The 8,552-nt window shown below is 44.5% G+C and overlaps 1 non-coding gene across 1 annotated transcript; it reads right to left on the reverse strand.

The window, feature by feature from the left end:
• Positions 1 to 5,612: 5,612 nt before the first annotated feature.
• LOC112088772 lies at positions 5,613 to 5,719 on the reverse strand. Its single transcript, XR_002900708.1, has one exon. It is a non-coding gene; the product is annotated as a small nucleolar RNA R71 (small nucleolar RNA).
• Positions 5,720 to 8,552: the final 2,833 nt, after the last annotated feature.

Here is an 8,552-nt window from a genome sequence, read left to right on the forward strand (position 1 = left end):
CTCAGAGGCATCCCTCTTGAGTACTTTATACCGAGGTGCACTCCCCAAGATCAGAAACCAACTCGACACAGCTTCAAATGGGAATTTTCTTGGAAAAGAGATCAATGCGGCAATGGAACTAGTCGAGAACCTAGCCATGTCTAATGACACGTATGGAGAGCACTTTGATAGAGCAAACCGTACAGAGGAATCTAGTGATGAACAGCGCATGAAAAAGGATATAAGAGAGCTTCAGAGTAAGCTTGACAAGGTTTTGATGGCGACTCAAAAGCCAATACACTTTGTAGGCGAGTTTGATGAGCAAGGGCCAAGTTTTAACAATGTTAATGAAGATGGTCTAACACAAGAGGAGCTGAATTACATAGGGAATCAGCAGAGGTATCAGCGGTTTAACAGCTACAACAGTAACCCAAACCTCTCATACAGAAATCCGAATGTAGCTAACCCTCAAGACCAAGTGTACCCTGCTCAACAACAACAACAAAGCTATGCTAAAAAAAAGCTCTTTTTCAGAATACCTTCCAGCCCAAGCAACAGTTCAGTGGGCAACAGCACGGCTACACTCAGCAGAATCAGGCGGCTCAGAGTAACAACTTCAACAACCAACCGCAGCAACACAAGTTTCCACCAGGGTTCAATCCGCAGCCGATGGGTAATCAACAACAGATTCAGGGAACGAGTCAGAATCAGTGATATGTCTATATTTTACATCATTTAGATTGCATTATAGAGTCCTCATCACGTGTTTTCTCATGTAAATTGAGTCTTTAGGCGTCAAAATAGGACTTAGGGCTTGCATTAGGCCCCAAAGAGTTTTGCATGTTTTGAAGTCCTTATCAGGAGCCTTGGAGACCAATTGGAGCCTAAGAAGAGGAACAGGAAAGAAAACGGTGAAGAAAAGGGTCAAAAATGATGAAAACCGCTTGGAGGAATTTCTCGGCCAAATCTCGTACCGGCTGATCGGAAACCTCGACCAAAATGTTTACCGGATGCTCATTACCGGCCAAAAACCTTACCGATCAGCCAGAATCAAGTATCGAGTGCAAAAATACCACGGGACAAGTTTTTGCCGAGGCAAGGATTTTTACGACCAAAAAGCTTACCGCGGTACACAGCCCTCGGCCATTTTCCTTACCGCAGGAAGGTTTTTACGACCAAAAGTTGCCCTTGCCCGTGCAATTCAGAAATCAGCAATCCGGGGAACCTTCCGGTCCGAATCAGTTGGCGGGGTCTTCACCAAAGTTGGAGACAATCAAGCAAAGATTCCAGAACAATTGGAATAATCCAATTCGGACCAGTGGAGAGAAAGATATGGCTTCCGGAGCATTCACCAGCCTTGCGCGTACCCGAGAACTGAACGGCGAACTTCAAAGATCATGGCGGACGGAGCCTTTCCTGTCCGAACCAGCTTACCCAATCTTCATTAAAGTTCGAGATCCATGGAAGATCTTCTCAGAGCATTTAGAATCGCTCAATTCGGAGCAAAGGTTTGGAAGATAGGGTCTCCGGAGTTCACATCGGTCTAAAAGTCTATTTTCCGGTAATTTCAATGCGGCGCAAAGATGTGAAATCCAGGAAGCCTTCCGCTCCCCAAGCTCCGATGGTTTCTTCACCAAAGTTCGAGCTTATTGAGTCATATTTACTGTGGAACTGGTCCAAGCGCAATTGGAGTCGTGTGCTGTAAGTTATCGCTTCCGGAAGGTGACATGGTCGATACAAACCTAAAATGAGTTGCGATACGCGCTAAGTGTCTTCACAAGCGTCGGTATCTTTACCTTGGCATCACTCAAGTCGAGGCTCATATCTTGAAAGTATTTTGGACCAGACCTCGTCCCAAAGCCTTGGCATGATTAGATCGAGGCATGCATACGTAAAAACTGAAGCTGGAAACGACTAAGTGTTGAGAGTACACCTCGGTGTAATGACCTCGGCGTGCATGCCGGACTGTGTTCTCCCAAGCACCTCGACATCATGACCCCTCGACATTTTATCCCGAGGTCCCTTGTCACGAACCCAGAATCAAGAACAGAGTAGCTCAAGACCACACACGTGAGGATGGATCAAAGACTAGGGTTCATGCATGTTCTTGACGTGTTCTTCACGATCTTCATCCGGATCCTGACTCACGTGCACACCTCGGCATGAAGACCTCGGCTTCACTTTCCGACACACCGTGGCACTCACCCATTAACCCAAGAGGGCGGTTCACTACCCGGTTTGTTCCGGGCTGACCCGCGACACTTTCCCTTTGCTATAAATACATTTTGAGACTAAAAACCTAGTTATCTAATCTCTTCTCTGTTTTTAGCTTTAAGAAATTGCCTCCTTTGTGAAACTTGATTAATCTAATCTGATATCTCGTTTTTGCATCAGAATCTTGTTCTTTCTTAATTTCTTTTATCATCCAAACATCAAACTCCTTATCATGACTAGCTACACGTCTTGCAAAGGACTTAGTGAGCTCGTTATGATTAGTGAGTAGTCGTTTCAGCGGCTTTAGATAGGTAGATTAGGGTGCTTTCAAGGTGGATTAATGGGTTTAGGTGTCTAGTCTTGCATGTTTCATTCCTTAACCGACGAGATCTCTAGGCTGGATCCAAGCACATCACTTGAGGTTCAGATCTGAGACATATCTCGCATCAAAAGTGTTTGTAGAAATGTCTGAACCACTCGGTTAAGGGTTTAAGAGTCTTTCATGGCGAGAGCGATAGTTTGTTCTCTTAAATGACATTTTTGAACCGATTCTTATTGCTGACTGATTTATGATTCTCAAAAGGGATTTTGGTATGAAAAAGGATCAGTTTAGATGTTTAATACTTTCATGAGAAGATTAACATGCCTTGAGTTCAAAGTTAAATGAAATCGCTTGATAACATGATTCATTAACCCATTAGTCTAGCTTGGAAGCACCCGAGTCAAATATCCTGTCTAAAGCTTCTGCCTTTATCATTCATTATCATCATCTGAATCACCTGTTTGTTGTTTGCATCTTGATTAGTTTGAATCTCTGCTTTTACTTAACTTTATTGCTTATTTGCCCGTTAATCATCGTCACCAAACTTTTACTTTCTTGTCTTGACTTAAGTGAACAAATAACATAGGCTAGTGTCTCGTTTACAAAATTGGTTTGACACCCCTTATACTACTCTGACAAGGGGATTGATAACCCTTCTGAGAGCTGGAAAACTCTTAGTTATCAAAGCTACACTCACCAAAGTTAAGTTCTTGGAAGAAAGCAATGGTGAAAACTTCCTGTACAACTTCAAGCTCTTACAAGATGAGAAAGTTCAAGTTCTGTTGTCACACCCAGCCATCACCACTCTCTCAGAAAGGCACAATGTCTCCTTTATTGTTCTCAAGGACCAGCTCTACAACCCAGCCATTCACCCTCCAATCCGCAAATGCAAGAGGACAGCAAGTTCCAAGGGCAAAGAGCCAGTTGAAGAGGAGGACACAACTAGGACCTCTGGTTGTGAGAATGAGGAGCCAAGAGCTTTTGAAAGAAGGATGGGAGCAGGCCGGTATCACTTTGATCCATACTTTTGGGGTGAGCCAGACTATCACACAAGGAAGCTGTATTCCAGAGTTAACAGCCTTCAGAAGTGGTGCAAATGGCAAGACAAAACAATCCACAAGCTAGTTTACTGTGTTAGGCAACTAAAGAAGAAGGTGAAGAAACTCACAGCTCCAGCCACCTCACCCAAACGAGATACCAGAGAAGAGGTGGGAGAAAGCTCATCTGCTCATGACCTTGTGTTACCACCAGGAAAAGAAGATTGGGTGAACCCGGCCACAGCGTTCTTACCAGACTCACCAGAGAGCAGCCCACCTAGACACTCCACTCCATCATGTTCCACCTCCAACCCATCCCACTACCTGGGATCAGACCTCAGTGATTGAGGTAAACACTCAAAACTCTGTACATATGCATGTAGCTCTTCTTTTCCATTTGCATTTTACTTGTTTGCTTTGTTTTTAACTCCTTTCTCATGCTTTTATAACACAAGGGACTGTGTTATTTAAGTGTGGGGGAGGAGTTTCATCCTTTACTAATCATGTTTTCTCTTTTCTTATTTTACACTTTGAGTCATGAGTCACATTCTAGTTGCATATTCATGTAGTCTCATCTAAGTGCATATAAAAACCAAAAAAAAAGTAGAAAAATCTGAAAAATTTTCACAAAAAAAAATGATCATGTAGTTGCATTCCATTTTTAGGATTCAGTCTAGATTGCATGTTCATGTAGGTTGCATCTTGCAGGGAGTAATGATAGGTTTTCTAGAGAGTACATCACTTTGAGAACTTGAACTGAATACGCTTGTGAATCTTTTTCTGTGCTTGCAAAGTCTGAAATGATATGAATCTGAGAAGCAAGTTTTAATTGAACTTAACTCTAATTAAGTGGGAACCTTGAACCTGACTTGAAAATATCTTGTGATGCATTGTTTGAAAAAGCTTGTGGATACCGATATACATACTTGAGCTAGAACCATTGTTTTTACCACCCTTTTTCCTTAGCTCAAGTAGCTGAATCCGCATCATGGATCAGTTCCCTCACCTTGAACCCATCCTTCCTTCAAGCCAATGTTTGTGTGTGGGGTGGGGTGTGATGAGTCTTTGCCCTTGTATGCATAGGTTGCTTTTTACCTTTAACATTCTGCCAAAGTTTGATCATTTATTGAGAGATCCCTTTGCTGCATTAAACCCACTTGAACACTAATGAGATTGATACCCCTTATACTACTCTGACAAGGTGATTGATAACCGTTCTGAGAGCTGGAAAACTCTTAGTTATCAATTGGCGCCGTTGCCAACTTGTAGGAGCATTAGTCTCTTGTTTGTTCTTGAGTTCAAGCTTTTCTTTCCTTTGTTTTACTAACTTCTTTCCAAGTTCTTGTTTTGTTTTCAGGTGCATGAATACCAGGTCTCAGAGCACAGGATCGCTTTTCCCATACGACGATAACATCGACAGATTAGAAAGGCGAGCTCGCGAGAGAGAACGGCACTTTGACAGACTTGGAATGGCAGAACAACAGCGAATGGAGCAACAGGCTCAGGCAGCCGAGCACCAGGCTCAGGCTAATCAGGCGCAGGAAGGAAGAAATGAACAACAAGCCTATGTTAATCAGCGACAGGCTCAAAGAAACGAACGACTTGCTCAGCAAAACCAACACCAAGCGAACAGAAATGAGCAACAAGCCCATCATGTTCATCCGCCACCGCCACAAGTACAGAGACAACATCCTCCAATCTGTGTTGGAGAGAATGACCGAGCTAATGCGCACCAATACCGAGCTGGGATTCAAGCTCCACCAGTTCAAAACAACAACTTTGAAGTTAAAGCTTCCCTGCTCAATATGGTGCAAAACTCAAAGTTCCACGGACTGGCTGGAGAAGACCCTCTCGAGCATCTAGATCAATTTGATCGGGTATGCGACTTAACCAAGATAAATGGCGTCTCCGAAGATAGCTTCAAGCTACGCTTGTTCCCTTTCAGCCTCGGTGATAAAGCACACCAGTGGGAAAAGAATATACCGAGGGGTTCTATACAAACCTGGGAGGAGTGTAAACTGGCGTTCTTATCAAAGTTCTTTTCCACATCACGCACAGCTAAGCTCAGGAATCAGATCTCAAGTTTCACGCAGCACAACAACGAGAGCTTTAGTGAGGCTTGGGAACGGTTTAGGAGCTATACTAACCAATGCCCACACCACGGCTTCTCAGAGGCATCCCTCTTGAGTACTTTATACAGAGGTGCACTCCCCAAGATCAGAAACCAACTCGATACAGCTTCAAATGGAAATTTTCTTGGGAAAGAGATCAATGCGGCAATGGAACTAGTCGAGAACCTAGCCATGTCTAATGACACGTATGGAGAGGACTTTGATAGAGCAAACCGTACAGAGGGATCTAGTGATGAACAGCGCATGAAAAAGGATATAAGAGAGCTTCAGAGTAAGCTTGACAAGGTTTTGATGGCGACTCAAAAGCCAATACACTTTGTAGGCGAGTTTGATGAGCAAGGGCCAAGTTTTGACAATGTTAATGAAGATGGTCTAACACAAGAGGAGCTGAATTACATAGGGAATCAGCAGAGGTATCAGCGGTTTAACAACTACAACAGTAACCCAAACCTCTCATACAGAAATCCGAATGTAGCTAACCCTCAAGACCAAGTGTACCCTGCTCAACAACAACAACAAAGCTATGCTCAAAAAGCTCCTTTTGAGAATACCTTCCAGCCCAAGCAACAGTTCAGTGGGCAACAGCACGGCTACACTCAGCAGAATCAAGCGGCTCAGAGTAACAACTTCAACAACCAACCGCAGTAACACAAGTTTCCACCAGGGTTCCATCCGCAACCGATGGGTAATCAACAACAGATTCAGGGAACGGGTCAGAATCAAATCGGGAACGACGTCTCTGGGATACTACAGCAACTGTTACAGGGCCAGCAAAGGGTTGAGAGCCAGCACGCGACAATGCAACAAGATATCAGAGAGCTTAAGCAGAATCAAGCTTCTACATCATCAAGAGGCCCGGCTTTCCCAGGTAAACCGGAGCTGAACCCTAAAGAGTATGTGAACGCCATCACATTGAGGCCAATGAGCAATTAGAGGGGGAGGCAGCCTCAGACGATGCGTGTAAAGAAGCGGTCTTAGAGAAGGAACCGATCAAGGACAAAGGAAAAGAGGTGGAAAAGACAACCGAGCTTGAAAAGCCCTATGTTCCACCACCACCTTATCAACCCAAGATACCGTTCCCAGGGCGTTTCAAAAAGAAAATCCTAGACAAAGCCAAGGCGGTCTTTGAGAAACACTTGGAGAACACGCAACTCACCTTACCCATTATAGATGCTTTCTTAGCTATACCCCAGCTTGGGAAGTTTCTAAACGACGCGATCCTCAACAAGACAAAGGAGCTCCAGGGTATGGTGATACTGAGCCATGAGTGCAGTGCCATAATACAAAGAAGATCTATACCAAGGAAGCTATCCGATCCGGGCAGCTTCACTCTGCCGTGTGCTTTAGGTCACCTGAAGTTCTCAAACTGTTTATGTGACCTTGGAGCTTCTGTGAGCTTAATGCCTTACACGGTGGCCAAGAGATTGGGATATAAAAGCTACAAGCCGGCCAAGATCTCTCTTGTATTAGCTGATAGATCGGTTAGATTACCGGTGGGGTTGCTTGAGGATCTACCTTTGAGGATCGGTGAGATAGAAATCCCCACGGACTTCATAGTTCTTGAGATGGACGAGGAACCATTGGACCCTATCATCTTAGGCCGACCGTTCTTAGCAACCGCAGGAGCCATAATAGATGTGAGAGGAGGAATGATCGAACTACACATCGGTTCCGAGACTATGAAGTTCAATGTGAAGGAGATGATGAAGAAACCGACCATTGGAGGTCAGGTTTTCTACGTGGAAGTAATGGAGGATCTGGCTGATGAGCTCCTTGAAGAGTTAAACGCAGAGGATCCGTTACAAGTGGTCTTGACACGTGAACAAAGCGAGCACGGGTACTTGAACGAGGAAAGCGAGGTGTACAAGCGTCTTTTGGACCAACCAAGGGAACTTGGAGCTGAGGCGAGGTTTTTGGAGCTCAGGAAGAGTGGCCTCGACATCTTAGACAGCGAGGGATCCACGGAAACAGAAGAGACACCTCGGGATATCATGGCCGTGACAACTCATACTGAGGCCGATGGTAAAACGCGCGAGAATGAAGCAAAGGCCGAGGAAGCTGTTCCAGGCCAATGCAGCTTTGATGCCGATTGGAATGAGGCAGACGCACCCCCTGTTGAGCTAAAGCCTCTACCAACAGGGCTCAGGTATGCGTTCTTAGGTCTGAACTCTACTTTTCCTGTGATCATAAACGATAGCTTGCTTGAACATGAAGAACGTGCATTGCTTAATGAAATAAGGAAATTCAGGAGAGCTATAAGGTATTCCTTGGCTGACATTAGAGGAATCTCTCCTGATATTTGCACCCACAGGATCCACCTGGAGGACCAAGCCATGTCCTCTATTGAGCACCAACGTCGCCTTAACCCGAACCTCAAAGAGGTGGTTAAGAAGGAGATACTAAAGCTCCTTGAGGCAGGGATCATATATCCAATCTCTGACTCTCGGTGGGTGTCTCCTGTACACGTTGTGCCCAAGAAAGGTGGGATCACGGTGGTGAAAAACGATAAGGATGAACTCATAGCCCAAAGAACTATAACCGGCCATCGCATGTGCATTGACTATAGGAAATTGAATTATGCATCAAGAAAAGATCATTTTCCTTTACCATTCGTTGATCAAATGCTTGAACGGTTAGCTAATCATCCTTATTTTTGTTTTCTCGATGGATACTCGGGGTTCTTTCAAATACCTATAGACCCCCGAGATCAAGAGAAAACGACATTCACCTGCCCTTATGGCACTTATGCTTATAGAAGAATGCCATTCGGTTTGTGTAATGCACCGGCCACTTTTCAAAGATGTATGATGCACATTTTCTCTGATCTAATTGAAGAGAAAGTTGAGGTTTTTATGGATGACTTCTCCG

Source organism: Eutrema salsugineum, unplaced genomic scaffold, assembly GCF_000478725.1.
Source record: "Eutrema salsugineum unplaced genomic scaffold, Eutsalg1_0 scaffold_14, whole genome shotgun sequence".
In the NCBI taxonomy this organism is placed as follows: domain Eukaryota; kingdom Viridiplantae; phylum Streptophyta; class Magnoliopsida; order Brassicales; family Brassicaceae; genus Eutrema; species Eutrema salsugineum.